This window comes from Manis pentadactyla, chromosome X, assembly GCF_030020395.1.
Source record: "Manis pentadactyla isolate mManPen7 chromosome X, mManPen7.hap1, whole genome shotgun sequence".
Taxonomy (NCBI): Eukaryota; Metazoa; Chordata; class Mammalia; order Pholidota; family Manidae; genus Manis; species Manis pentadactyla.
In genome coordinates, this window is record NC_080038.1 from 31,957,033 (window position 1) to 31,972,710 (window position 15,678).

At 37.8% G+C, this 15,678-nt stretch overlaps 1 protein-coding gene across 4 annotated transcripts in view; it reads right to left on the reverse strand.

The window, feature by feature from the left end:
* Positions 1–15,678, reverse strand: part of PRRG1 (proline rich and Gla domain 1) — a 148,711-nt gene that overhangs the window by 106,873 nt on the left and 26,160 nt on the right. Inside the window, exon 1 of one of the 4 annotated variants that reach the window (XM_036908999.2) lies at positions 2,918–3,457. The exons of 2 other annotated variants lie outside the window; for them this stretch is intronic. The gene's annotated coding sequence lies outside the window, so the exon portion shown is untranslated. Of the gene's footprint in view, positions 1–2,565; positions 2,850–2,917; positions 3,458–15,678 lie in introns of those variants that run through there. One more of the 4 variants, XM_036908998.2, reaches the window with a different exon arrangement.

The window sequence follows — 15,678 nt, forward strand, 5'->3', positions numbered from 1 at the left end:
TAGAACTTTGTCAAGGTTCCCTCTAGTTATTTTGCATATCATAAGCAGTATGCTTTGTGGAACACTGTTCATTCCTGTCTTCAGTCAATTCAAAAGTATCTAGGGTCTTTTACTTGCCAAGCACTGTTACTTGTTCTGGAGGACAGTTGTTCTCAACTAGTAGTAATCTTCTCCCCAGTGGACATTTTGGCAATGTCTAGAGACATTTTTGTCACAACTGGGAAGGGTTCTACTAGCATCTAGTGAGTTAAAGCAGGGATGCTGCTAAACATGCTATGACGCACAGAATAGCCCCCCACAACATAGCATTATCCAGTCCAAAAGAGCAGTGGGGTCAAGGCTGAGAAAATCTGCTTAAGCAAATCAGCGGCAAAACGAGAGAGAAATTTTTTGCTTTTTTGGAGCTTATAATCTATTAACAGAATGCTACAGATGATCTCTGTTCCAGTATAGTCAATAAGATTCATTAGTCTACAGTTTTCAGGATTTCTTCTCTGTTGTTTATTTCTCATATACGGAAGGCATCCTGGCACTGAGCAGATTTCCCCTTAAATAATAGCAGGTTATATACATCCAACAGGTCAGAGTATGGGCTTTGCCACCACACCATACCAGGGTCTGAGACCTGCCCTGGCAATTACTATCTGACCTTGGGCAAGTCATTCAACCTCTTTAAGCCTCAGTTTCCTCATCCATAATGGAGTTACACACAGGCTTTGATGGAGCCTTACATGAGGACTGTTAGTATAGTTCTTGAGAACGATAAATGCACAGTAAGCAGGACTCTGAGGGTAACAAAGATTTTCCCTTCCAAATGTCTTGGTTCAATCTAGTTCTGGGGGTTCATTTTCTGGTTGGTCAATCTGGTTCAATACATTAAGTACAACTATTACTACTTAAGACAGAGGATAGTATAATGTATATTTTATGAGTTGAATTTATAAAAATAAAATTTGATTTTAAAGGTTTAGCCTCAGCTGCATGTACTCGTTAAGTTTGGAATGTGGGCTGTCCATCCCTTAAGAGCTTCCTTTCCCATTTTGGATGTCCCTTTCATGCACTTGCCCCTCTTTTCCCAGCCTTTCAGGGAGAATCGTAGCCTAAAAACTCTTAATCCTGGTAGTGGTTGCTCTTCCAGTAACCCTCTGAGATTCAATTATATCTAGTCTTTATTAGTTTTGAAGCATTTCAGGCTGCATTTTAATTTGTAGAGAAGCACTTCAATGGTGGCTTTAGTTTTCAGCCACATGGCTCTCTCCTGGCAGGTTAAGTCAATCACTTTGCTGTCCTCTGCTGTGCTCAGATACACCATTTCATTAATTTCTGGTCACCCAACTAAAGGCTTTGCCAGTCCTAGTCTCCCACTCTTCCCCAAGCCCCTCCTAATTTTTAAGGGTATGAAGGCCTAAGGGCCCTGCGGCATACTATAGAGAGGACATGGAGTCCATTTTTTCCTTATGGTGTTTTGTAAAGCCCCAGTTCTCTTCAGTTCCCTACGGGCTCTTCTGTAAGATATGGGTTTATTCTCCGAGGTTTCTGAGCACTTCCCCTCTGCATCTTCTCCACTTCCACATCTTTCAAAAAGTAAGGATTCAACTAGTATATGTTGTATAGCTATAACAATAAGGCAGTTTCACGCGCATCATCTTATCAGTGCTTGCAAAAGCCTTCTGAGATAGGTACAATGATAGCTCTTGATAAATGATAAAACTAAATTTCCGAGAAATCAACTCACTCACATTTACATAATTAGTAAGTAGAAGCATCCCAGGATTACTGTTTTTAACTTATCAACATATTTACATCAAAAGTGCTCACATTATACCTGTATATCTCAATGATTTCACAAACACACCTGTCTACCTGGAATCCAGAACACATTCCAGGATTTTAATTTAGGGTTTCTGAGCTCTTTCAATCATATATGTAGTCATTCTACAAATACTTACTGCTTGCTATATTTTAGTCGTTTTGCTAAGCACTGGGGACCTGATGGTGAATAAGACTGATGTGACCCCCTGCCTTAATAGAGCTTCAAGGCTATAGGGGAGTAGGCATAACCTTTTTAAATTATACATAAAGGAAATTAAGGTAGTAGAGGAATTTTAAAAACTTCAGTGTGGTTTTGATACAGCCAGCAAGAGAAAAGAGGTTGGAGACAGAGACAAATGGTCAAATCATACAAAGCTTTACTGGGGGAAAACTTTAGATTTCACTCTAAATGTAGTGAGAAATCACTGAACAATACCCCTGTGTTCATAAAACAAGCTAGTCCCAAAGAGCTTGCTTGATTCTTCAATTACCCTAACCTTCAGGTACTTAATATTACTTGTGCCCTTCGCTTCATTAGGCCTGTTACCCTCAATATCTAAATATAACTGACATACAGGCTTGAGAAATATATATTTGTAATATATAAATATTATGTACTGATGTAATAATTCTAAAATTAATATTATAAAAAATCAAAATATGATTTTACCAAGTAATTTACAGTATTAATACATGTACTGTATAAATATTTATAGATGCTGCTAGACATTGCTAATTTCCTTGGATACTTACCTTTTGGAATCTGGACAGCAAAGTTAGGCAGTTATGCCAATGAAGAAAGTACACTTTGTTTCAGTCTGTTCTCCACACTTAATCCTTGGATTTGGGTCAAGTAATATGTAGCAGATTCAACCCAGTCACCCTTTTACTTCACAAATATGTACTGTGTGGGTGCTCAAATACACACTGTGTTTCTACTATGTGCCTAGGTGCTGAGGATATAGCAGTAAACAAAAAGAGACAAAAACCCCTGTCCTCAGGAAAGTTATATAATCTAGATGGGAAGAAATAATTAACATGTTCTTGTTTATTTAAACAAGCAAAATGTCCAGCATATTACATCATGATAAACAGTGGTACTTACCCAGAGGAAAAAATAAGGTACGAAAGGAGGACAGGAATTATTTAAATGATGACTGTCTAGGACAAGAACTTTTTTAATACTTGTCTTTTAGCAGTTTATCAATGACACAGCTGTTGATATATAACAGGGGTCAGCAAACATTCCCTGCAAAGGGCCAGAGGGTAAATATTTTATGCTTTGCCAGCCATATGGTCTCTGTTGCAACTACTCAACTCTGCTGTGATAGTGAAAAGCACCTACAGAAATGAATTTGTATGTGGCTGTGTTCTAATAAAACTTTATTTATAGATACTGAAATTGGAATTTTATGTAATTTCTGTGTGTCATGAGATTTTATTTAAAAATTTTTCAACCATTTACAAATGTGAAAACCATTCTCAGTCCATGGGCCACACTAAAACAGGTAGCAGGCCATTATTTGCCAACCCCTGAAGTATATAATGAAATGGCTTACTGACTTTTCATAAATCAACAAATCAAAAGAAATAGAAGCAAACCTGGCATAAATATTATTGAAACATAAAGATATGCACTATGAATAAAAATAGAATTCCCTAATAACTTTCAAGTTAGAGATAGTAATCTTATATGATAGTAGGATTCATATTTCAAGTACATAATAAAATATTAAAGATAATGGTGTAACTACCTAAATAAATCATGCTAAAAATTATAGAAGTACCTCAGTGAATAAAAAGTCATCACACACAACATCAAATAATCTAGACACCCTATAAAACACTTGATGAAGTCAACTCTATTTCCTAACAGAAAAAGTTTATTCCAACCACAGTAACATTTCAATTATCACTTCCATCCCAACAAAACACAAAACCCAGTTTTGACCTTTCCCCTAGCTTCCACAATTCCAAATGCCTAAGAGAAATCTATGCCTGGATACCATGCTACCACCTGAAACTGATCTGAAACCAGGTGTTTTCTCCACCACATATATAAAGTAGTTTCCCCTCTAAATTCGTTATGAATGGTATCTTCATTACCTCATTTAAGTCAAGTGTTGTGGGATATCATTTTAAGATATTTAAAGTTGTGTTCCTCCAGAGAGTTCACGTTTTCCCTCCTTTCTCTACTCTCTACCTACCATGTCCCCCTCAAGTAGGTAAGCCATTCTGTGCTCATAGCTTCGAATTAAAGATAAGCTTGGGTGAGAAAAAGAGGAATAAGTTTTTCCCAACTTTGTCTTCCAAGGTACATGGGGGAAAACGAAAGGCCTTTTAGCAGAGACAATATGATTGAAGAAAATAATGAGAGCAAGGGTTCTTCTTCAATCCCATCTACTCATATTCCCCACCCCCAGGCTACAGAGACTCCCCTGGGCTAAACAGAGGAGAGAAGGCAGTGGGGTCTAGGAAAGAAGGGCCAGACCCAAAGGGACTAAACATTCAAAATGACGGGCCATTTTTAGTGAGGAGACCCTAGGGAGTGGGTTTAGCATCAACAGACCATAAAGCAAGCATGTGAACAGAACCTTTCCTGGTGGTACATGGTGAGGGCTTCTCTTGGGCAGTAATCCTCCTCTTGCTGATGACCTCCTGCTAGAATGATGCCTATCCCTGCCTGAGGTTTCATTTGGTTCCCATCCAATTTACCCCATACAAACAGACAGCTGTCTTTGTACCCTCCCTGGACCATAAGCTTTGAAGCAGGACAGCCCTGGACACTCCGTGGGGGTGATGAGGGCAAGCCCTGTACTGGGAATTAGCAAGGTGAGGAAAGGAGGGGTAGGCACTAGTAACCACTGGCCTGATTTCTCACACCACAGACGAGTTTTGCATGCTTTTCGATCTTGACGTAAGTGGAACCACATGTATACTTTCTTGGAGCTAGCTTCTTTCACTCAACTTCATGTTTGTGCATTTCATCTATATTGTTGCACGTGGCTGTAGTACATTCATTCTCATTACTAACTCCATGTTAGGTATATATCCCTCTTTAGTCATTCTACCACTGATGGACATTTAGGTTGTTTCCAGTTTAGAGAAAATAGTAAAACATACTCCACTACATGGATTTATAAATGACAGTATCCTTAGCTCAATCTAACATACCAATCAGTAAGAACTACTCATTCTTCCTTTGCTCTACTAACTGACCCCAGCCTTTCCACACTCACCATTCCAAAATCTAAACATATTTCTTCAAGTTGACAATAAGCTTCCCAAGGACAGGAAATATCTTAATTCTTTGGATCTGTCATAGGATATATGTTTAATATGTATTCAAGGAATAGTTATCATACATGTGTAATCACTACTATCAAAGTGATCACTAACTTTTAATGTAGAAATGTAAGTGGCATTCTGATATAAAGTCTGGGGATTTTTTGAAAGCATCCCATTTTAGATCTCTTAGCATATGAAATGTCCCTAAGATATTATCTAAATACTAAAAGAGCCTAGCATTAAATGCATACCTCTCCTCACCTTTGTATGGAGCTCAGAGGGAGAAAATACAGAAATAGGAGTGAAAGGAATAGATAGATGCTGGTGGGATATTTGAATGCAGGGCCCCATCAACTCATAACTTCAGTATCATCAGGAGAAACTGAGAACCTAGGCTTTTAGCATAACAACTCCTGAGAGCAAGAGCAGGCAATAACAGTGCTTTTTTAGATTATATATATTAATTCCTTTAATCTGTACAATCTTATGAGTTAGGTATAGTGGTATCATTAGTAGTAGAGGCAGAGATAAGTAATCTGATGCAGAGTAGTTAAGCAATTTGCCCAAAATGATAAGTTTATAAAGTGACAGAGCTAAGAATCTAACCCAGGCAATCTGGCTTGCATATTTTTGACTGGGCGGGGGCAGGGTGGGAGGATTTCTTCCTCCAAATGGGGTGAGAGTTCTACAACTTAAACCAAAAATTAGACTGAACTATCTGCGAGTATGTGTAAGTGTGGCTATATGTAAAAAAATTAACATATGATTAATATATTGTAAATAAAGCTTTTCACCCATTAAAAAGGATGAGAGGAAGGATTATTACAAAGGGACAGGAGAAAACTTTTTGGTGTGATAAATTACTCATCTTGATTGTGATGACAACTTCGTGGGCATATACACAAAAAATTACCCAATTGTACACTTTAAATATGTGCATGTATGCCACCTGTATAGCAATTATACCTCAACAAAGCTAAATGCAAAAAGGATGAAACATCTATAGACAAGCCAATTAAAAAAAAGGGCTGCCTACAATGTACTGAGTGGAGAAAAAAATGTGTTCATATTTTGGTTAATACATACAAACATATATGTAAACACACACACACACAAGTATCTGTAGGGTTTTTTTTAAGCCTGAGGTAATGTATAGTGCATTCATTGAGGCCTTTGTCAACAGGTAGATGACTGAGCCATCTTGAAGCAGATCCTCCAGCTCCTCTTGCTCAACATGATGTTTGTGAGGTGCATCCACACTGCTGTATGGAGTTATAGTTCATTCACACTGACTCTTGTTGGATATATATTCTTATTAATGTATTCATTTTACTATTGATGGACATTTGTGTTGTCTCAAGTTTAGGTTTCTCACAAATAATAGTGCTGTGAACAGTCTTATATGTGTCTTTTTATGAACCTATACACCCATTTCTGTTGTGTGTGCCTAGAAGTGGAATTACTGAGCCACGGGATACCTATATTCAGCTCTACTCATCACTTGGTAAAGTTTTCCAATGTTTGTACCAATACAGAGTCTCAGTAGCAGTGTAGCAGAGCAGCTGCTCCACGTTCTCGCAGACTCAGTTCATCTTTTTCATCTGCCATTCCAGTGGGTGGTACTGTTTTGCATTGTGCATTCTCCTGATGAATGAAGAAGTTGAACACCTTTTTGCATGTTAATTGGCCATCTGGACATCTTTTGTGAATGCCTGTGTCACAGCTTTTGTCCATTTAAGCAAATGTTACTTTCAGATCGGCAAAATGCCATGATAATTTTCTAAACTAATGAGTTTTCTGTGGTATTGTGAAAACAACGCCTTTGGCCAACAGAACAGAGTCATCAAAAAGAAGCAGAAAGAACTAATACTGAGGGATACGATTAGGTGCCTTTTCTAAACCTAGAAATGTTTGGAAAACAGAAACAAGAAATGCAGTAAGGCAGCAGGAACCCTCAACATAGGAACAAGCCAAAGAGGGAGAGGTCACAGTGAAGATGATACATGTGTGCAGGATTTACTTCATTCTGGTAGATGGGCAATGCAGCACACACAGGACAGAGCTCAAGAATCACATTAGCCACAGTCACTATCCAGAAAAGCTTTTCTAACAAGAGGCACAGATCGGCTCTAACCCTATTACACAGTGCTGTGTCATTTAGGGCAGTGCAGTGCTAGCAGGGAAAACAGCAAATATTCTGCAAATGGAAATGTGTATCACCTAAAAGTGTGGTCCCATTATGTCACATTTCTCAAGAGAGGAAAAATGGTAATTTATACATACCCTTGAATAGCCAATACATACTTACTCACCTTCCTTTAACCTCACAAGCCTACATTAGCCTTTACTTTCTTTTTTTCTCTTATGAGTTACCAGAATGCACTATGGCATTAGCTGCTTATTTTTAGTTTACTGATTAAAATTTAGTAAGACTCTTCAGATAGCAGAACAATCAGTTAAAAAAGTTAATATTGCTGGACAAGATCAATGCATAATGGATACCATGTGTAAGTGAAAAAGAAGAAACAATAGTACTATCACAGCAGAGAATCTTAGCCCCAAATACAACAAGCTGGTGCTTTAAGTATGATCATACAAGTTCCTACATTATAATTTTTAAGAATAAATTAGGTCAGATATACTAAACAACCTCAAGAGCTCAATACTTACAGTCAACCAGAAAAAAAAGGTTCTCACATTTTTAATAATCTCACTGTCCTACTTTATAAGCACATCACAGTTAAATGGCATTGAGAAATCATCACAAACAGAACATGGAAAAAACCTGATATGCCTCAGGTTTTAGAAGAGTTCTTTCTATAGCATGAAACAATGTTGCATTACTATCTAACAAAGCATATCACTATAGTGAATACATTCAAAGATACTACATTAAAGCTGTTCAGAGAACCAAAATTTGATGGTATGAAACAGATAAAACATTAACCTTAATTCTAAAGAAGGTATATTTTGCAGGATGAAGTTCTTAAACAAGATTTATAGCTTCTCAAATAAAAACTGTATCTGAGCAAAAGTCCACTTTAAGGATCATTCCAAAGTTTTAAGGAAGATTTGTCTCAAGAGCAAAATTAAGTTGATAGCACTCCAGAACAGTAAGGATTATGCTCTATAAAAGCACGGGTAGGGTTTGTTTCTAAGGTAAAATAAAAAGGCCCATGCAAAACTGGTTTTCCTTTGCAAGCTATTATCTTCTGCAGAAGCAGCCCAGACAAATTTACAGGGAAAGATTCCTAAGAAAAGCTATTACACTGATGTTGTTGGGCAACACTGACCACATAGGTTAAAAAACAGATCTAAAGACGATGGGGAATGTTGGGCTTGAACTGTCTGTTGTTACTGTTTTTAAATGTCACTGCTCAAATTGAACTGCAGAGCTCTGAATTCTCAAAGAGCAGAAGAGAAATGAAACCAAGGTCTTAGAGAGTCTACAAACTTGAAAACGAGTTTAATCACATTTGACTAGAAATCCCCAATCCCCAAAGGGATAGTTAATTTCATAATGATGTCCTGTTTTGTTTAATGCTGTCTCAGATCACATGTATCTTGTTTGAAGCTCTTTCCTCACTTCCATCCCTATATTTGACATATACTTGACATGAAAACTTTATTGAATAAAATATTGTATTATAATAAATTGAGCTTATGATATTCTATTTTGTGTCCAATTTTTTATTCATACATTATAATAATCTTCCTATGAAATTAAATACTTCATAACATGATTCTTAATGGTTACATTATATTCATATACCATAATTTAACCACTCCCTAAATGTTCTCATTCAGAAATAAACTTTGTTACATCCATACAATAAAATATGATTCAGCCATTGAGAATTGATTCTTTTTTGCTGTCATAAATAATGTAGCAGTGTATATTTTTAAATATAAATTGTTATTCTCATTTCTAATGGTCTCCTTGAGATAGGTGAATGCAAGAACCTGGATTTAGACATCTACAGATAGAGCTATCTTATACTTTAGGGCAAACAGGCATATATTACTGGGAAAATTGCAGGGGGTTATTCACAGATGTGTAAATTAATTCAGTCAGCTTGCTTCTTAATACCTAGCTGAAGTAGACTACAAAAGCTGGAGTTTTCCTATGGTAAAGTAGAAATGGTTTGTCAGCCAAAGAGGTGAATCCTATCGGGTGGGTGTGAGAGAATAGATCCTGACCAGGGAACATGCACCAGGCTAGTCCTTCACTCTGTGAATCAGTTGTGGGACATTTCTGAGACTCTTGTTTCCTCTACTGTGAAGGCTTCCTGGTGAAACTGAGACTCAAAGAGTCTTGAGAGGCAAGGACCAATATATAATTTGTGCACACCTTGAGGTATTCGTTGCAGGGGTTATTGTAGGCATATGATCTCATGTTACTTTACCTCTCATGTTATCTTTTCTAAAAATTCAATTGTTGTATACTTTTGGATATCACCTAATTTGGCACCCTAGATAATCATCAAATCATGATAAAAAAAGCAAAACAGATACCAATTCAACATGTTAAACTTAAATCTCAGTATCAAATTCTTTTTATTTACTCATACTCTACCTAGTTCTGGAAATAATTAAAGATGATTTACATAAAATCATGTAAAAAAAGAAGATAAAAGTAAAACATAAAAAGCATTTGAGGAAAACATGACAACGGGAAAAATCAAGAAGGGAAGAGATTCAGGAAAACATAACCTGACTAAAGAGAGCTCAGCAATCTATTCAAGAAACTTGCTGAAAGGTCCTGTATCTTTGTTACAGCAGAGATAAACCTCGTAGTAGCCAATGCCATGAGAAAAAGTACAAATAGTTACATGAGCCATGGAATTCCTAAGATAAAAACAAACCAATTGCCCAGAAGCCTCATTACTTATGATTTTGAGATTGGAGAGAAAAATTATCCCTGGTGTCCTCAAAAGAAGAAATGTAATGAACAGTATCTTCAGCTTCCATACAGTAAATAGAGTAAGACATTTTATAGCTGGCACAGTTTCTTACTGCTTCTTTATTATAAGTAGGCCAATGGCAAGATAGCACAGAAGCAGTGCACCCTATATTTGTATAATATATTTAGAAAGTGACCCACTCAAAAGGCTTCCTAAAATTGCTTAGATACAATCAGAAGCATACCAGGCCCAGTGGAATGCCCATGCCAAAGGAAACTCATTGCACCTGGCTGATCCAGACAAATATCTGGATGGCCATTCTGAAAACAAAACCTAAGTGATCTGACTCACTCTGTGGGCCCTTCTCCAAACCAAAGCAGCAGCCCTGAGAGAAATGCTGACAAGCAACCCCATGGGTCAAGGGAATCAGAGTATCATTCTATTCTAAATAATTACCAGTGTGGGACCACAGTTCATCTGGGTGTAGCCTTGGGTTCCTAAGAATCTACTCCCCACAGGCACACTGCAGAAAGCTTGCCAAGTTGGTTTACCAAATCCATACAGCCTGGGATCAATCAGCCCAGACAAAAGAGGATTTGCTATGATACAGCAGTAGCTAAAAAGTAACCCCCCAAACCTTCACTGGAGTCCAACTGTCTGGGAATAATGCACTGAAGATTTTGGTACGGGTAGGGGGAACATTTTTATGGATTACTGACACTTCAGTATTCAATTTTCAGGTGGGTTCAAATTTCTCTATAAATCCTCTACTTCCCCTAATTACACACCTTTTGATTTGAGTTGAGGTGAGAGAGCAGAGTGGGCTCTGTCTGAAGATATGTTTTTGCTTCCCCAGCACTTCAGATCCAAGAAGAATCTTTGTATCATTTTACTTGATTTGCACATTAAGAACCCTGTGAGTCTGGAAGGGAAATAAATCACACTTGGCTTAAAGATAGGAAACCAAGGCTTGGTTTGGTTATAGAATCACTACTTGGTAGAATCTGTAGCACAATCCCAAGTCTGACTCTCAGTCTAATGCTGTCCTGACTGTAGTACTGAATTTTCAGTTCTCAGCTTAATTTCATGTCCTACAATGGATTTTCTAATATTAAAATGGCCATTTTTGCAACTTGGAGTTAAAAGAAACAAATACAACTGCATGCAAACCTGAATTCGAGGTCCTAAAACAACGCTAACATTCTAGGCTGATTTCTGCTCCCTTTTATTTGCTTTTCCACTCCAGCAAGAATCCTACAAATAGAGTCAAACTAGCTCTCTACAAATACTATCTGCTTTCCTACTTCGAAGATTTTGTTCACACCATTCCCCTTAATTTAAATATGATGTCCCTTCCTTTTGGCTTGTTTGAATCTTTAATGATAGCATAATCCTTAGAAACAACTGTCAGCCCAGCAGGACATACTCTCTCTGTCAACAGAATTTCTATAGCATTCAAATCTGTACCACTTCTTTGCCAAATATTACTCTCTTGTTTATGCACCAGTTTTCTACGTGTGTTCTCTCCCAGATTGCAAGCTGCTTGAGGGATGAGACCATCACTTGGCCTTTCTGCACTGATGACAGACAGCATCCAGGACCCAGATGACACACAGAAAATATTCATTAAATTGATGGCTAAGACACCAAGTCCCCTGAAAAGCCTAACCCAGCTTGCCTACTTAGCTGTGTTTCGTTCATTATAAACTCAACCAATTTTTAATTTCTCATTTTCCTCCTTTACCTTTTGTTTTCTAGCTTTAACTGTCTGTAACACAAAACTAAATTACATGTTTTAACATTGGACTGACAACAAGTTCTTGCATGATTACATGGGGAATATTTTCTGTTCACCAAACTCATGCATAATTAAAGCACACAACTTGGAACATGCATAACTTGTAATTGCTGCTTCACAGTTCATTATATGAGTATTTATCATTTATTTAGCCAGTCCTCTATTGGTGTTCACTTAGGAGGGTGCCCTTTCTTTATCATAAAAAATACTGATAAATGTACACCTTTATTTTTATGCACATCTCTTATTTTCTTAGATTAAATTCCTAGGGTAACTGATACATATTGCTTACTTGTCCTCCAGGAAGAATGAAGCAATTTCATTTTTACTACAAGTGTACAAGACTGCTTGTTTACAGAGAGTGGATGCCTCATGTTAGCTTTAGGGGGACCAACAGTGAAGGAAGGAGGGAGGATGAAAGGGAACCAGATTAGGGAGGGTTAGGTCTTTAAAAAAAGATCTTGGAAAGAAAAAATGGTGGACATACAAGTTTTTACTATACTGGCCTACTTTTCAGTATACTTAAGCTTCTATGATAAAAATAAAACTTTTAAAGAATGTTATTCCCCATACTTGTCAGCAATGAGTATGAGCATTTTGTTTTTCAAATCTGTGAATTCAATATATTAAAAATGCCCTCTCACTGCTTTCATTTCCAATTTCTGGATTGCAAGTCAGGTTGAATATATAATTTATGTATGAGGTAGTTGTATTTCTTCTTTTCTAAACCTATAGCTTTTGGCTAAAATTTTGTGCTCTGTTCTTTATAGGTCTGTGTACTCTCTGTTTTCAGTTTCAAAACCATGCATGAAGAACATTTTCTCTTAAAAATCAAACTACCCAAAAGAACTATCCTCTAAGTAGGATCTTTACATTTTGGCCCTTATTTGATTGATGTGGTTCTCAAAGGATAATATTTCTCCACTACTAAATTGGACATAAATTTCCTAGAAGCAATTCAAATATGCCTTCAGAAAAGCTCCTGCCTTTCCTAGAACAATTAAATGGAAGGCTTGTAGAGGAAAGTTTGTTCTCTGGAAAGGGATCTGTCTAATAAATACAATTGTAGGGTTTTCCTGTTGCTGTGGTACAGAGAAGAGAATTTATAGCTGAAAACAAATGTTCTGTATTTGGAAAAAGAAAGAGACATTAAAATTCACAGCTTGCCAGAGAATGCTTGTAAATTGTAAGGGATGCCTGGAAATTCATGAATCACAGGAAGAAGGGCCCTAGTAAGGCAATGAAGAGTAAAAGGCAGGAGGCAGCAGCAAGGACTAGAGGATCCTAAGTGTTTCCAGTTGCCTTCAGCTTCATTCCAACCAGCTTAAAGAAGACAACACCCAGAGACTCTTTGTAGATACAGAAATTAAATACTCACACTACAAATAAGGAGAACCATCATGGGCTGCAGCCCTGCCCTGCACATCGCCCACCCCCCCACTGGCCCCAGATGAATTCACAAAAGGAGAACACTAAAGGACATCTAGAAGTCACAGAATCCTAGGAAGCAGACAGATTATTTATGGTGTCCACCACTTAACAGAGTTAAATTGTTTCTGTGCTGCTGGGATCAAGTTCATGAAACCACAATCTCTTATACTACTGCTTATTTCCATTTCTGACCATATCCTTTATCTTGAAAAAATGGCCGAAGTAGGCTTCATCTGAAACCATGAGCCAGACCACACTTTTAAAATAGATAGCAAAGACTCTGAAGAAACAGCAAAGAAATAGATTGTGCCCTTGAAATTAAAAATGGTAAGCATACTGCTAAAATACATTCAGTGTGTGTGTGTTTGTGTGTATGACATAATTGGTCAGACATGTGCCAGGACATTTTTGAAGGAGACCCCAATCACAAACATGACATCGTAGACTACCTATACAAATGCCAGCCACAATGCCTCTGCCCCCTACTTTTCTCTAATACAAGGACTGGAAGTGTTTTCAGACTCCCTGCAACTATGGGTGGCCATGTGTCCCAGTTCTAGCAAAATTGATGTAAAGGCAGTCTTTCTCCCCCCCGCCCCAGGAGGACTACTTCTGCAAAACCCTTTTGCCATGTGCCCTCTTTCTTCCTGCATGGGATACAGATGTGAGGTGTGGGGTATAGCCACTGTACAATCATTAGAATGAGACCCACACACTGAACTTGGTGGATTGGAAAAACAAAGATATGCATCCTCAAAGACACCCACCCTGAGCTGCCCATCTTCAAACTTATTTTGTGCAATAACTACACCTTTATCTAAACTTCTATTAATTGCATTCCCTGCTAATTGCTGCCAAACTTATTCATACTAATAATCAGTAGACAAACATTACTGAGCTCTCCAGTGTGGTAGAAAGGCAGCTACATATCAGAAATGGAATAAAAATGTCACAGTTGCTATAAAACAAGTAAAGGATACATTAAGGAAAGAGTGGTCAGGTCAACTGCATCCAGAAAAGACATAAAGGCTTCACAGACAAGGCAACACTTAGAGTCTTGAAAAATGAAGACCTGTTTGCCAAGAGCAGAAGAAAAAGAGTATCCTACCTTGCCTTCTGTCCAACACACTACCTCTATTGCCATGCTCAACAAGTGAAGAAGCCTAGGACACTGCAATACAATATACTTCCCATTCTTCCCTACCACAGTCAAGCATTGTGCCAGGACTCGATGATTACCAAAATGACATAAAACCTATTTTCATGCTGCTTACAGCCTAATGGACATTTTCAAGGCTATTTCAATAAAACAGGAAGTCACAGTCCAGTGGCTGCATAACTATAGCTTAGATATACTGCTGTGTCTGACTTATAAAAAGTCTGATCTAAGTCTTGGAAACTAAAATGTATTTTTGCTCCTTATCTAGGAATTGCCTCTCTCCTAGAGTAGAGGGAAAGACATCATGTCATTTGTGAGTGTTAAAAATCTTGCAATTATGAACCTGGCAAAGGTCCCAGGAGAGCAAGTCAGTCTATTATGTAACTCATAGCCTCAAAGCCTCCGGAGATGATCAGGATCCAAGTACCTAAGAAAATTACCTCACCATCTATTCACCTCCTTGGAAACCACTCCTGAGATGTCTAGCTGCAGCCTTAGCAACCAAGGGAAGTCGATCTTAGGGAAGGCTTCTTCCATATACCAATGTAGTTACTAATTTGAGGAGAAAATGTTCTTTGGAAAAGCATTTCAACTAAATTTCAAGTAAGCGTTATAGAATTCTCATATCTTTTGCAACCTATGCTAAAACAGACTTTCTCCCTGTCCTTCTTATCACACAGACATGGTGAAAGTTCCTTGAAAATATAGCTCCTTAGCTCCCATTCAACTGAAGCATTATCTACCTCAGAGATGTGAGAGTAAGACAAAGGGTAGTAATTAATGTGGTCTGGTATGGAGCTAACAGGAATGCAACTGGGTGCTCAGAAATATCAAACATTAAAATCGTTACATTATAAGTGCATTGGAATCATCTAGAAAAAAATTCAATGCTGCTGGCAACATTCATGAATATCCATAAAAACATTCTTTGGCTTTACTTGTTAAGTCTGGTCTAGACTGTTTTAACATTTTTAGTGCTCACTCATGCAAAAAAAGCTTCAAAGCAGCTTGGGGGCACTGGATTTCAAGCCAGGTTATCTAAGGAAGAAAGAGGCTACAGGGGGATGCGTACATATGGGTCACTATAGCCAACAGGAAGATAGCTATCACAGCCACTTAGAAGTCCTAAGTCTCTTCACCAGTCTGCCTACAGCACCGAGTAAAAATGGAGAGAACTGAAGGGAATTTCTGAGTTGTGATGCTGAACACTTGATCAATCTAAGGAAACAGTTCCACACTACATCTGTCTTACAGTAACACACTGACAAGTCAATGCCAATTCTCTA